This window comes from Nuphar pumila, chromosome 7 (assembly GCF_984573655.1).
Source record: "Nuphar pumila chromosome 7, dmNupPumi1.hap1.1, whole genome shotgun sequence".
NCBI classification, from domain to species: Eukaryota; Viridiplantae; Streptophyta; class Magnoliopsida; order Nymphaeales; family Nymphaeaceae; genus Nuphar; species Nuphar pumila.
Window position 1 is genome coordinate 35,623,749 of NC_143255.1, and position 15,456 is coordinate 35,639,204.

The 15,456-nt window shown below is 44.4% G+C and overlaps 1 protein-coding gene across 5 annotated transcripts in view; it reads right to left on the bottom strand.

Moving 5' to 3' along the window:
* DEG7 (DegP protease 7) overlaps positions 1-15,456 on the bottom strand; it is a 196,239-nt gene that overhangs the window by 161,369 nt on the left and 19,414 nt on the right. The gene's annotated exons all lie outside the window — the stretch shown is intronic.

The window sequence follows — 15,456 nt, forward strand, 5'->3', positions numbered from 1 at the left end:
TTAGGATTAACAGACCGATTAATACTTTTACCATATAAAATCTATAAATTGTACATATTTTCAAGAGATTCACTGTAATAAAATAGAAAAGGCACAAATAGACGCCTCTTATGGGCTTACAAACACACAAGAATGTGCACAACCAAAGACCACTTATGGGTCAATACAAGAACACAAGCACAAGAGCCACTTAGAGGCTAGAACACATATAAAAAATATAAATCTTATAGAGGATGGAGTGTTTGAGACACACATAATAAACAAGGGGTGTAAGCTCCTTTATATAGACATAATGGCCGATAAAGTGTAACGCCCCAAATTTTAACTTGTGAACCTTTTCAGAAAAACAGGCAAGAGACTAGAAATATCTCTTTCCTTCAGAGTTTGTTTATGAAATCAGTGGAAGACTATTCTTTTGTTAAATTCAGAAAGGCAAGCTAACAACTTTGGGTGCGTTAGCTAAACAACCAAAACGCACAAACCATGTTACTTGCAAGACACTTGGAAAAGCCACTTCCATTAAAAGAAGTTTCCAAATAGTACAAAATTCGGATATCCCCAGAGAAATCCGTTACAAAACCCCAAACGTCCAGGACGCGAGCTAAGAACAAGAAGAAGAAAGTCTTTGAGCCATATTGTCATCGCGCAATCGCCCGTGGTGTACCTAATCATCACATGTACCCATAGAATGGGTTAGTTTCGCAAAAAACTAGTAGGTGCACAAGAGAAACTACAGAAAACTGAATCATGTACATTTAATTCAGCAGGTTAAGCAGTTTAAAGCACATATGCAAGTAAACAGGTAAGCAGTGAAAGCAAGTAAATAGTGCAAACGCGTAATTAGTTCAAGCGAACAAGTAGTGCAAACAAATAAGTAATGCAAGCAAATAAGCAATGCAAACGGGTAAGTAGAGCAAGCGAGTCAGTAGTTCAAGCGAGTAAGTAGTGCAAGCGCGTAAATAGTGCAAACGAGTCTCACGACCCAACAACCAGTGTGAACAAACTTTACGTTTCGATATTACTGGTCTGCGGGTACGCGCAGGCAAAACGTAGAAACAACTGAGACTAGTTCGGGCGTCTGTTATTCTATATATATTCAATAACCCGAATAGCTAGTTGAGTCCGCTTCTAAAAGGACGGCTTTAGCCGATAAAGGATTCCCCAAAAGCTGATAAGCAGCGTCACGGATGCATCCAACTTTTGCAAAAGTGTTGAGCTAACTATTGTAGCCCCTTTCCCCTAACTCCAATGACTAGGGAGGCCGGATCATTGTCCGTGGAGTGGTTGTTAACAACCTGTCCATTGGAGTTTTGTACTGCTCTGTTCTCTCCCTTGACAAACAACAAGAAGCGAATGGGTGCGTTAGGGTTGCTTAACTAACGACCCATTCTATGTTGTGGTCTTTAAACCACTCGAGCATCTTGCCTGTGAAGGCGAATCAGTCACCATTAAAGTGATTACAGCATTGTGCATTTAGCACTATTCGAGGTCGCACGACCATCTCATCTGATTATCGCAGTACTAGCGTGTAGTAAACGACTACAAGTAGTCCAGGATGAAGGGGGTATAGCTCCTCAATAGAAGAGTCAACAAGAGTATTTCACAAAGATGTAATGTTTATCAACTTTACTTTTGACATTCTTTATCTTGTGAAACAGCCAGTAACTTGTGTCAATATTATGCATGCGATTTTCTAAAATCTCATCCGCTATCGGGGTATCTACATGCCTCGCATGACTCGATACCGGCCTCGATAGACGGGATACAGGTTTCTCAACAGAACCCCTGCTAAGAAGTTCGCTTGAACCCCAACTCGTCAGCAGGACTGCGTGCTCGAAGAGTCAGGATTCTTGTGAGGTATCCCTCTCCTTAGACGACGATGTACCGCTAGCTCCCAACTCAACTCTCGTCGCAAGAGAGAGAGTGGTGAATGCCCCTTACATCCTCCACGAGGATGCCTTTAAGGCATACGCAAAGAGCGAAAACTTGCACGTCATCTGCAATAGCAAGGCAATAACAACACATATGCAAAAGCAAAAGCCTTGGCGCAAAGCGCGACGGCAAGGTAAAGATGGTAAGCAGAAGTGCAACGCAAAACCTCGGCACAACGCGCAACAGCAAGTAAAAACTGTAAGCTGGAGTGCAACGCAAAACCTCGGCACAACACGTGACAGCAAGTAAAAACTGTAAGCAGGAGTGCAACGCAAAAGCTCGACGCCATCCGCGAAGGGAAGTAAAGACTGACAGAAGGTAAAAGACACGACAGAAAGTAAAGGGCAAGGATCGCGAAACCGCGTCCTTGAGTTAAGTGCATACTCGTATAAATATAAATATATATATATATATATATATATATATATATATATATATTTGTATATATATATATATATATATTTATTTAATGATCGTTTTTAGTTTAATTGAACTTAATTCAATTATCCAAGTCCTTCGTGCAATCTTCCCCTACCTTGGAGAGTTGCGAGCTTGCAGGCGTCTGCGAGTGTACACGATGAACGGCTCGGGTCGCAGAGCGCGAGCGGGATCCGTCGTACGAGCTGCAAAATGACAATCTTAGCACGCTAACACCAAAACAGAAGGTCAAAGTCATTGCCACTGACCTAATGCGAAGCAAGCAGAAGCAGGGGCATCGTGCCCTTGCATACTTGTTATGAGCGCAAGAAGCAGGGGCAGGGGCTGCGAGCCCCTGCTGACCTGCTGTCAGCAAAATACGATGAGGCAGGGGGTTGTAACCTAGCCCTCAGAAAGCGAGGGCAGGTAGGGTTGCGCCCCTGCCTGGCGAAGTAAAAGAGAGGCAGGTGGCTTCGCCCCTGCCTGTCGAACATGCACAGAGGCAGGGGCTCGGCCCCTCCCTAATGAAATGCGAACAGGCAAGGGGCGAAGCCCCCGCCTAAAGAGCGAAGAGGCACAAGGAGGGGGCTCGGCCCCTCCCCTGCCGAAACAAAGAGCAGGGAGGGGGCCGACCCCTTCCCCTGCCGTAACAAGAAGCAGGGAGGGGACTCAGCCCCTCCCCTACTTACAAGGGTGCAGGGAGGAGTTGGGCTCCTCCCCTGCAACAAGAGGGTATCGGGAGGGGCTCGGCCCCTCCCTTACCAACCACGGCACAGGGAGGGGCTTTGCCCCTCCCCTGTGATTTAGGGCAGCAGGGAGGTGGCTTGGCCACCCTCCCTGCGCAACGGAGAAACGAGGGGGAAAGAGAGAGAGAGAAATACGGACGAAAGAGGAGAAGAAGGGGAGGAGGAGGACCGTACGTGGGGAGGCTGTCGGAGAGAAGCTCGCCGGAGACGGGAGGTCGCCGACGTCGGTGGCGGCAGGTTGTCGGGGGTCGCCAGCGTCGGTGACAGTGGACGAGCAAGAGGGTAAGGGAGAGAGACAAGAGAGCAGAGGGGAAAGGCGGTGAGGGGGGTTTCGTAACCCTCCTCCCGCCTGCCTCGCTATCTTTAATGACAGCGAGAGGTGGTGGTCCGGGTCGGGTCCGGATCTGGCCCGAATCAATACAATTTTTTTTTTGAGTTGTTAAATCCTACCCTCCTTAAAATAATTTCGTCCGCGAAATTTCTATTGCATATATTGGTCAAAATACAAGTCAGGGTATTTTTCCCTGATATCAGACTCAGGCTCCCATGTACATTCATTTATTCCATGGTGTTGCCAACGTACTTTTACAAGAGAAATCGTATTCGATCTGAGCACTTGGTCTCGACGATCAATGATTGCCACTGGCCTTTCCTCGAACGTCAAGTCTTTTTTGATATCCACATTATCATAATGAATGATGTGTGATGGGTCGTGAACGTATCTTCTCAGCATAGATATGTGAAAGACGTCGTGAATCTGAGCGTACTGAGGAGGCAGCGCAACACGGTAAGTCGCCTCACCGATCCGATCCAGGATCTCAAAAGGTCCAAAGAACCGGGGACTCAGCTTTCCCTTCTTCCCGAAACGGAAAACGCTCTTTGTAAGAGATACCTTAACAAAAACCATATCTCCCGTTGAGAACACGAGCTTTCTATGTCGACGATCCACATAACACTTATGCCGACTTTGCGCGATACGCAGACGTTCCCTAATCATCTGCACTTGCTGAGTATAGTGCTATAGCATTATAGGTGAATCTAGCATTCGCTCACCAACCTCGTCCCAGTAAATAGGTGATCGACAAGGCTTCCCGTACAAGGCTTCGTACGGGGCCATACCGATGCTCGCATGATAACTATTATTGTACGTGAATTCTGCCAACCCGGTATGAGAGTCCCATTCTCTCTTCTAGTTTATCATGCACGCTCGCAGCATGTCCTCCAAAGTCTGAATTGTGCGTTCAGATTGTACGTCGGTCTGAGGGTGGAAGGCGGTGCTGAAATTCAGTTTCGTGCCCAAGGTCAACTGCAGCTGCCCCCAGAACCTAAAGGTGAACCTCGGGTCACGATCGGAGATGATTGACACAGGAACACCGTGCAATCTCACAATCTCCCTGACATAGAGGTCTGCCAAGTTGTCCAGTGACTAACTGAGCCGGATAGGGAGAAAATGCGTCGATTTAGTGAGTCGATCCACGATCACCCAAACCGCATCGTGTTTCCTCCACGTCCTCTGCAAACCGACGATGAAGTCCATCGTGATGTCCTCCCACTTTCATTGGGGAATCTCCATCTGCTGCAACACTCCACCTGATCGTTGGTGCTCGATCTTAACTTATTGGCAAGTCAAGCACTTTGAAACGTACTCTACGTCTCGCTTTATTTTGCTCCACCAATACCTGCGCTGCAAATCTTTAAACATCTTCATGTCGCCCGGGTGAATCGTGTACTTGGACTTGTGGGCTTCCGCGAGAATCTCATCTCTCAAAATAAGATCTTCTGGCACCCACAGACGATCCTTATGTCATACACCTTCCTCACTCAGACAGAAGGGGGTATCGGCCCGCTGCGCTAGAGCCTTCAGCTTTTCGTATTGCGCATCGATCTTCTGACTGACAAAGATCTTTGATAATAGCTCAGGTTGAGCTACCATGCCGGAAAGACCGATCGAATCTTGAGTGACCGCAAACGGTTCTCACGATATCAGATCCTCGATCAGCTTCCAGCCCACGAATAATAAGTTAACGGAAATGCTGGGAGACTTGAGGCTCAGAGCGTCGGCCACGACGTTCGCCTTTCCTGGGTGGTAGGACAAGGTAAAGTCGTAATCCTTAAAGAATTACAGCCATCGTCGCTGCCTCATATTCAGCTCCTTCTGCGAGAACAAATATTTTAGGCTCTTATGATCTGTAAAAGCCTCGAACCGTTCCCCGTACAAATAGTGTTGTCATATCTTCAATGCAAAGATCACCGTTGCTAACTCCAAATCATGAGTCGGATAATTCTTCTCATGTATTTTAAGTTGGCGCGATGCATAGGCGATCACTCTATCATTCAGCATTAAGACACAACCCAAACCTGTCCTGAAAGCGTCGGTGTAAATCACAAAACCACCTTGACCCGAAGGTAGGGTCAAAATAGGAGCAGTCGTAAGACGTTCCTTCAATGTCTGAAAACTACTCTCGCACATGTCATCCCACACGAACTTAGTTTCTTTCTTCAGGAGCTTCGTCATGGGTAGAGAGATCTTAGAAAAGTCCTGGATAAACCTTCGGTAATACCCAGCTAATCCAAGAAAACTTCGGATGTCACGAACATTCCTCGGCTGCTACCAACTAAGTACAGCCTCTACCTTCGCGGGATCCACAGACACACCTTCCTTGGAGATGACATGTCCCAAAAACATGATCTTCTCGAGCCAAAACTCACACTTAGAGTACTTAGCGAACAAACGCTCCTTTCGTAAGGTTTCGAGAATTACTCTCAAGTGCTCACGATGTTGCTCCCAGCTGTCTGAATACACCAGGATGTCGTCGATCAAAATGATCACGAAGGTGTCCAAGAAGGGTTTGAACACCCTATTCATAAGATCCATAAACGTTGCAGGAGCGTTAGTGATTCCGAAGGGCATGACCGTAAATTCGTAATGCTCGTATCTGGTCCAGAAGGCCGTCTTGGAGATATCATCTCTCTTAATTCTGAGTTGATAGTACACAGATCTAAGATCAATCTTTGAGAAGATCTTGGCCCTCTGCAACTGGTCCAACAGATCCGCGATGCGTGGCAATGGGTACTAATTCTTTATTGTCGCCTAGTTAAGCATCTGATAATCGATGCATAAACGCAATGATTCATCCTTCTTTTTCACGAACAAGACAAGAGCTCCCCAAGGCGAGACACTGGGGCGGATAAATCTCTGATCCATCAACTTCTGCAACTGCTTCTTGAGCTCTTCGAGCTCGTCTGCCGCCATCCGATATAGAGCCTTAGAAATTGGCGCAGTACCCTGCAGCAACTCGATGTTGAACTGCACCTCGCGAGGTGAAGGCCTGGCAGTTCCTCCGGGAAGACGTCTAGAAAATCTTGAACAACCTCCAAGTCTCCCATCGAGACTCGCATCGGCTCAAACTGGATGACACTAACCAAAAAGGCAGTGTATCCCTTCCTCAGGTAGCTCTGTGCCTTCAACGACGAAATCAATTTGCTTGCCCGAACGGGTTTCACGATCTTGAATTCCACCTTGGGCATTCCTGGTGGAGATAAAACAATCCTGCTATCTTGGCAGAAAATCTTGGCATGATACTTGTGCAGCCAATCCATGCCTAGGATGACGTCAAATTTCGTCATCACTAGCAAGATAGCACAAGCAGGTAAATAACGATCTGCCAAGACTACGTCCAACTCTGGTATGTAGGCCGCACAAATAGTGTTTTTCCTAATCAAGTTATGCACTTCAAGGGTATTATGCAAGGGTTTTACAAATATGTGCAAAAACTCGGCAAAATTTACCAAAATAAAAGAGTGTGTGGCACCACAATCAAAAAGCACAAAAGTCGCTTGGTTAGCGACAAAAAGGGTAACTTGCACAAGGTCGCCCTTGGTGAATTGCTCAGCCTTGGCTGAGTAGACGCGTCCTGGCGCCCTCCTCTGACCGCTCGTTTGCGGTTGTGGCATCTGATACTGCTGTTGCGACTGTGGTGGCCGAGGAAGCAGAGGTGCTCCGCTATTCTACCTAGAGTCGTCAGCCGCCTTTTTGCGGCAATCGCGGGCGTAGTGGCCCATCTTGCCACAATACAGGCATCCGCCTGTGTCGAGCGGGCACGCCTACCCATAGTGAGATCGTCGACATCTGGGTCATACATTGCCAGTCTGCTGTCTGGCTGGAGGGTTGCCCTGAGGCCGCTGACGCTTCGAAGGAGGATATTGTTCCCTTCCTCATTCGCTCTTTATAGGAAAGAACAGTCGTTTGCCTGGGCCGTTGGAAGGTGTCTTTGGCTCACCACCCGCAACGGGTGGCTTCCTGCCCTGAGTACTCCTAGTGCGCTCGCAGGCTTCACTCGAGAGGGTGGCAGCAGCAACTGCCGCAGAGAAGGTCGAGGGCATGCTGGTTAGGACCTAATACACGAGCCCCTCCTTCAGCCCCCGAATAAACTTTCTTGCTCGCTCGCGATCATCCGCGAACAGGTTGGGGCACTAGGGTTCTAAGCTCTGGAATTTGGCGATATAATCCGTCAAACTCGAATTGCCCTGCCTGAGCTCCAAGAACTCCACCTTTTTCTTCTCCCTCGCATGAGGCGGGAAGTAGTTCTCCAAGAAAGCCTTTTTGAAAGCTTCCCAAGGAATGGGTGAAATTCCCGAAAATTGCACACTGCGAGCCATGTCCCACCAGCTGCGGGCATTGTCCTTCAGCGTGAAGGTCCCGAATAACGTCTTTTTGTCGTCGAGGACTGACAAGACCTCGAACACTCGTTCCACCTCCCTGACCCAGTTATCGGCAATGTCTGGGTCGGGCTTGCCGTCGAAGGTCGGGAGGGCAAGCTTTAAAAAAATTCTCATACATCACTGTGGTATGCGGGCTCGGCTCAGGAACGGGCGCTAGTTCCCTTTGGGAACGAATCTGGTCTCGCATAGCCGTTGCCAAGGAACTTAGGGAATCCATCACGAATCCCCGTTGATCTGACCATTCGTCAGTAGACTCTTCTTTCGAATTCCTTGTCATCCTTGAAGTAAACAAGGAATACCAATAATTAGAAATTTTAGAGAGCTCAAAATAGAAGCCAAAACATAAGTACTATTCATTCTTAACATGAGTAGTTTATAAAAACCCAGCAATGCTGGTACATAAGCAGAACGTGTAAAGCTACTTAACTTAACAATGCAAAACACACTTGCTAAGCAAGAGGAAAGGTATACTCACAGCGCGATACGGATGCTCAATGGTCAAGAATCCTTGCTTCCCTTAGTTCTGATACCAAGTTGTAACGCCCCAAATTTCAACTTGCGAACCTTTTCAGAAAAACAGGCAAGAGACTAGAAATATCTCTTTCCTTCAGAGTTTGTTTATGAAATCAGCGAAAGATTATTCTTTTGTTAAATTCAGAAAGGCAAGCTGACAACTTTGGGCGCGTTAGCTAAACAACTAAAACGCACAAACCATGCTACTTGCAAGACACTTGGAAAAGCCACTTCCATTAAAAGAAGTTTTCAAATGGTACAAAATTCGGATATCCCAAGAAAAATCCGTTACAAAACCCCAAACGTCCAGGACCCGAGCTAAGAACAGGAAGAAGAAAGTCTTTGAGCCATCTTACCATCGCCCGTGGTGTACCTAATCATCACTTGTACCCATAGAATGGGTTAGTTTCGCGAAAAACTAGTAGATGCACAAGAGAGACTACAGAAAACTGAATCATGTACATTTAATTCAGCAGGTAACGCTGTTTAAAGCAGATATGCAGTTAAACAGGTAAGCAGTGCAAGCAAGTAAATAGTGCAAACGCGTAAGTAGTGCAAACGAATAAGTAGTGCAAACAAATAAGTAGTGCAAGCGAATAAGCAGTCCAAACGGGTAAGTAGAGCAAGTGAGTCAGTAGTGCAAGCGAATAAGTAGTGCAAGCGAGTAAGTAGTGCAAGCGTGTAAGTAGTGCAAGCGAGTCAGTAGTGCAAGCGCGTAAGTAGTGCAAGCGAGTAAGTAGTGCAAGCGCGTAAGTAGTGCAAGCGCGTCTCACGACCCAACAACGTTTCGATATTACTGGCCTGCGGGTATGCGCAGGCAAAACGTAGAAACAACTCAGACTAGTTCGGGCGTCTGTTATTCTATGTATTTTCAATAACCCGAATAGCTAGTTGAGTCCACTCCTAAAGGACGGCTTTAGCCGAGAGAGGATTCCCCAAAGGCTGATAAGCAGTATCACGGATGCATCCAACTTCTGCAGAAGTGTTGAGCTTACTATTGTAGCCCTTTTTCCCTAACTCCAATGATTGGGAAGGGCGGATCATTGCCCGTAAGGTAGTTGTTAACAACCTGTCTATTGCAGTTTTGTACCGCTCTGTCCTCTCCCTTAACAGACAATAAGAAGCGAATGGGTGCGTTAGGGTTGCTTAACTAACGACCTATTCTATGATGTGGTCTTTAAACCACATGAGCATCTTGCCTGTGAAGGCGAATCAGTCACAATTTAAGTGATTACAGCATTGTGCATTTAGCACTATTTGAAGTCGCACGACCATCTCATCCGATTATTGAAGTACTAACGTGTAGTGCACGACTACAAGTAGTCTAGGATGAAGGCGATATAGCTCCTCAATAGAAGTCTCAACAAAAGTGTTTCAAAAAGATGTAATGTTTATCAACTTTACTTTTGACATTCTTTATCTTGTGAAACAGCCAGTAGCTTGTGCCAACATTATGCATGAGATTTTCTAAAATCTCATCCGCTATCGGGGTATCTACATGCCTCGCATGACTCGATACCGGTCTCGATAGACGAGATACAGGTTTCTCAACAGAACCCCTGCTAAGAAGTTCGCTCGAACCCCAACTCGTCTGCAGGACTGCGTACTCGAAGAGTCAGGATTCTTGCGAGGTATCGCTCTCCTTAGACGAGGATATAACGCTAGCTCCCAACTCAACTCTCATCGCAAGAGAGAGAGTGGTGAATGCCCCTTGCATCCTCCACGAGGATGCCTTTAAGGTATACGCAAAGAGCGAAAACTTGCACGTCATCTGCAATAGCAAGGCAATAACAACACATTTGCAAAAGCAAGAGCTTAAGCGCAAAGCGCGACGGCAAGGTAAAGACGGTAAGCAGAAGTGCAACGCAAAACCTCGGCACAACGCGCAACAGCAAGTAAAAAGTTAAAAACTGTAAGCAGGAGTGCAACGAAAAAGCTCGACGTGATGCGTGACGGCAAGTAAAGACTGACAGAAGGTAAAAGACACGACAGAAAGTAAAGGGCAAGGATCGCGAAACCGCGTCCTTGAGTTAAGTGCATACTCGTATAAATATATATATATATATATATATATATATATATATATATATATATATATTTGTATAGATATTTATTTAATGATCATTTTTAGTTTAATTGAACTTAATTCAATTATCCAAGTCCTTCGTGCAATCTTCCTCTACCTTGGAGAGTTGCGAAATTGCTGACGTCTGAGGCTGTACGCGATGGACGGCTCGGGTCGCGGAGTGCGAGCGGGATCCGTCGTACGAGCTGCAAAAGCGACAATCTTAGCACGCTAACACCAAAACAGAATGTCGGAGTCATTGCGACTGACCTAACGCAAAGGAAGCAGAAGTAGGGGCATCGTGCCCTTGCATACCTGCTATGAGCGCAAGAAGCAGGGGCTGCGAGCCCCTGCTGACCTGTTGTCAGCAAAATACGAGGAGGCAAGGGGTTGTACCCCTGCCCTCAGAAAGAGAGGGCAGGCAGGGTTGCGCCCCTGCCTGACGAAGTAAAAGAGAGGCAGGTGTGAGAAAGGGGTCCTTGATCTCTACACAGACCTGTCACCGAGATAGAGAGAGAGAGATTCTAGAGAAAAGGCGTCAGACCCTTGTGGCTGCGCCTTTCAGTCTATTAATATATTGAGTATGTAATTCTAGGGTACAGAAATACCCCTTAATAACATTGTTATTTACATTATACATTGATTGGGTCTGGACCCGATCCAGTATATAGATCGGGTCGGGTCCTGCATATACATAATGACGACTTCTTTTCAGCCTCCCTCAAGTTGTGCATGGTCCTGAACCATGAACAACTTGCCTTTCAGAAACCAAAATCTGTCATTTGTCAACCCTTTAGTGAGAATGTCAGCAACTTGTTCTTCAGTTGGCACATACATGGGCTCAATCTCTTTATCTTCAACCTTTTTCCTAAGAAAATGATGATCTATTTCAATATGCTTTGCTCGACTATGATGGATGGGATTGAAGGACATGTTGATGGCACTTTGATTGTCACACAGTAGCAGTGACCGAGCGATCGGTTCTCCCATTTCTGTCAGAAGGTGTCTTATCCATGTAGCCTCAGTCGTAGCAGCAGCCATCGATCTGTATTCAGCCTCAGTGCTTGACCTAGCAATCGCCTTTTGTTTTCTACTGCTTCAGGATACCAAGTTTGATCCAATGAAGTTGCAATAACCGGATACTGATCGTCGTTCATCTGGATCACCCGCCCAATCAGCATCAGCATAAATGACGATCTCATGGCCCCCGCCTGGATCTAATTCTCTTTTCTTGTATACCAGCCCATCACCAACTGTACCCTTCAGGTAACGAAGTATTCGTTTGACTGCCTCCATATGTGACATACGAGGTTCATGCATAAACTGGGACACCTGATTAACCGAGTACACTATATCAGGTCTAGTAAAAGTCAGGTATTGCAACATGCCAACTAAACTGCGATACTTAGTGGGATCTCCATATATATCCCCTTCCTTTGAACTCAGATTCAGATGAATGACACTTGGAGTTGTTAACGGCTTACAATCTGTCATGCCTGCGCTGCTGAGAATGTCCAACGTGTATTTGTGTTGAGTAAGTGTGAGTGTATCACTTCTTTTATCAACTTCTACCCCAAGAAAATATCGCAGCTCTCCCAAATCTTTCATCTTAAATGTCTGATTTAATAACTTCTTCACCTACTCAATGTGACTTTTACAGTTCCCTGTGATGATGATGTCATCTACATATATCAATAGAAGAGTAGTGACGCCTTGTTCATTGTGAATAAATAATGAGTGATCCAGAAGGGACCGAGAGAAGCCATGCTTTTGTATCTCTAGAGAAAAATTGTCGAACCAAGAACGAGAAGCTTGTTTCAAACCGTAGAGTGCTCTCTTTAACTTGCATACATATTTTTTGGTGTCTCGTTCTGCATATCCAGTGGGTTGTTCCATGTAGATCTCCTCTTTTAAATCCCCGTGCAGAAATGCATTTTTTACATCCAGCTGGCTCAATATCCATCCATGTCCAATGGCTAGACTCAACACGATGCGAATGGTCCCCATTTTAACTACAGGACTAAAGGTTTCATCAAAGTCTTGTCCTTCCTCTTATGTGAATCCCTTGGCTACAAGTCTAGCCTTGTACCTTTCGATGCTCCCATCTAGTTTATACTTTATCTTGTACACACCCATTTTGACCCAACAACATTTCCGTTTAGTGGTCTAGGTACAATCTCCCATGTCCCACATTCATGTAAGGCCTTCATTTCTTCATTCATTGCTTCTACCCATCTTCTAGAGCTCGCAGCTTGATAGAACATGAGGGGCTCATCCTCTTTACTTATGGATGTCAAGAATAACTGAAAATCCAATGAAAAATTTTTATAACGTACCCACTTGTCAAGCGGATGTCAAATCCGTGAGGATCTTCTGATATCCATCATCTATGAAGCGGGATCAGATGGATTTGTACTTGTACAAGGAATGAATGAGGGCTCTTTCTCTCGTCGGGTGTACACAACACCCTTATACCTTGTTGGCTCCAAGTCCTGTGTAACAGTCTGTTCCGTTTGAGTTTCATTGGCTGATTCCTCATGTGTTTCCTTTTGACTACAGTTTGCTGGACAGTCTGCTTTACCATTGGAAAAGAGTTTTGAATTTAACCATGGGTAGTATACCTCAACGCTGGGGCTTGAGTTATCAGCATGAAAGCTTGAATTAACAGGCTGATCATCAAAGTTTATTTCATCGAAAACTACATTTCTCGATATTTTGACACGCTTACTCAGGGGATCATAGCACCTATTGTTAAAATGTATCATTCAGCCTTTGTAATATTATATATATTTTATATATATAAAGGATAATACATATTCATATATGGTATATATGCATATGTATTATCCTAATTATATATATAAAATATATATTTCTCTATTTATAGGCATAGGGGTAGTTTAGACATTTCACAGTTTTACGCATATTTCATTTGGAATATGTTTTGTAATTTTTCCTTTTATTTTTCTTTTTATTTTTCTCTTTTTTGTGGTTTGCGCCACCTAGGGAGGGGAGCCCCCAACGGTCACAAATGTGACCGTTGGGGGCTCCCAACGACTCCTTTGGGAGACCCCTATATTATTGAAGAAATAGGAAGAAGAGGGTAAAAACCCTATACAATGGAGCATAAGCTCCTCCAAGGAGTGAAGGAAAAATGTGACCGTTGGGGGCTCCCAACGACTCCTTTGGGATCCCCCTATGTGGCTCTTCTCTTATGTTATAAATAGGGGTCTCCCCCTTGTAATTCCTTCAATCCTTGGAGGAGCTTATGCTCCATTGTATAGGGTTTTTATCCTCTTCTTCCTATTTCTTCAATAATATTCAACTTATGACTTTAAGTCATATTTATCCCTTTTATGGGTTTATGTATTAGCACTTGATGTGCTTGTGTTGTTCCCTTAAGTGGGAATATTCGCACTTAATGTGCATGTGTATGGGTTCATTATCGAACCTAAAATATTCAAAATCACTTTCTATAAAGCATATGTAGCTTATGTAGCTTATGCCTCTTCGTATATGTAGCTTATGCCTCTTCGTAGGCTTATTGTGGTGTCACTTAGTGGACCATTTTGTTATTTCTCATTATGGGGTTGTATTTGTCCAATATTGGACCTTATGAATGCATTATGAATTCTTGTAATTCGTTTCCGCTCACTATTTAACATGATATTTGATTTTTGAAACTTTGGTTTTCTAAATTTTTTTTTTCATGCTAAAGTAATTATCCTATTATGCATAAATTTTTGCACCTTGTTAGGAATGTTCCATTTGAGTAAAGTGCAAAGATATTTTTTACTTGTTCTTTGTTGTTGTTCCTCAGGATCTTGAAGATAAGAGGAAAAGAAGTACCGTGGATAGATCATGGAAGGTGTTCATCGTTAAAGACGTTGGAGGAAGACATTTGCAATGGCATTCGTACGGAAGGCTCTTGAAGCCTTGAGAATCTTCCTCCTGCTTTCTTCAATCTTTTTGTTCCCCCACGCAAAGTTTGAGGGGGGGTGTTAAAATGTATCATTCAAACAACAACAACAACAAACAACAACTACGCCTTCATCCCAAAACAATTGAGGTCGGTGATATGAACCAACAAAGAAAATCATTCTGAGTCTTCCACATGAATCCTTCTCCTCCATTCATTTCTATCCAATGCCATGTCCTCGGTGAGGTTCAAAGCATTCATATCATTTCCTATCACCTCCATCCATGTCTTCCTAGGCCTACCCCGACCTTTTTTAACTAATATATTTTCTTATTTCTCCATCCTTCTAACTGGAGCATCATTAGGCATTCGTCGAATATGTCCAAACCACCGTAAACGATTCTCTCTCATCTTATTTTCAATGGGTGCAACGCCTACCTTCTTACGTATCTCCTCGTTCCGAATCTTATCTTTTATTATATTTCCACACATCCATCTCAGCATACGCATCTCAGCTACACTCATTTTTTGAATATGATGTCTCTTGGCAGCCCAACATTCCGTACCATATAGTAAAGCGGGCCTAATAGTCGTCCTATAAAACTTTCCCTTCAACCGCAATGGCATTCTACGATCGCACAACACTCCAGTTGCACTCTTCCATTTCATCCACCCAACCTTTATCCTATGATTTACATCTTCATCAATTTCTCCATATAGATCCCAAATATTTGAAAGAATCATCCACCGGTATTTCTTGCTCACCAAGCTTCACTACACTCTCATCTCTATTTCGTTGCTTACTAAATCGACATTCCATGTATTCTGTCTTACTCTTACTCAACTTAAAACATCTTGCTTTCAATGTCTGTCTCCATAATTCTAACTTAGCATTAACCCCAGCTCTAAACTCATCAATCAAAACAATATCATCAGCAAACAACATACACCACGGCACATTTTCTTGAATTGATCTCGTAAGCTCATCCATCACTATAGCAAATAGGAAAGGGCTTAAAGCAGATCCTTGATGTAACCCAACCGTTATAGGAAAATGTATCATTCAACCTTTGTAATATTATATATATTTTATATATATAAAGGATAATACATATTCATATATGGTATATATGCATATGTAT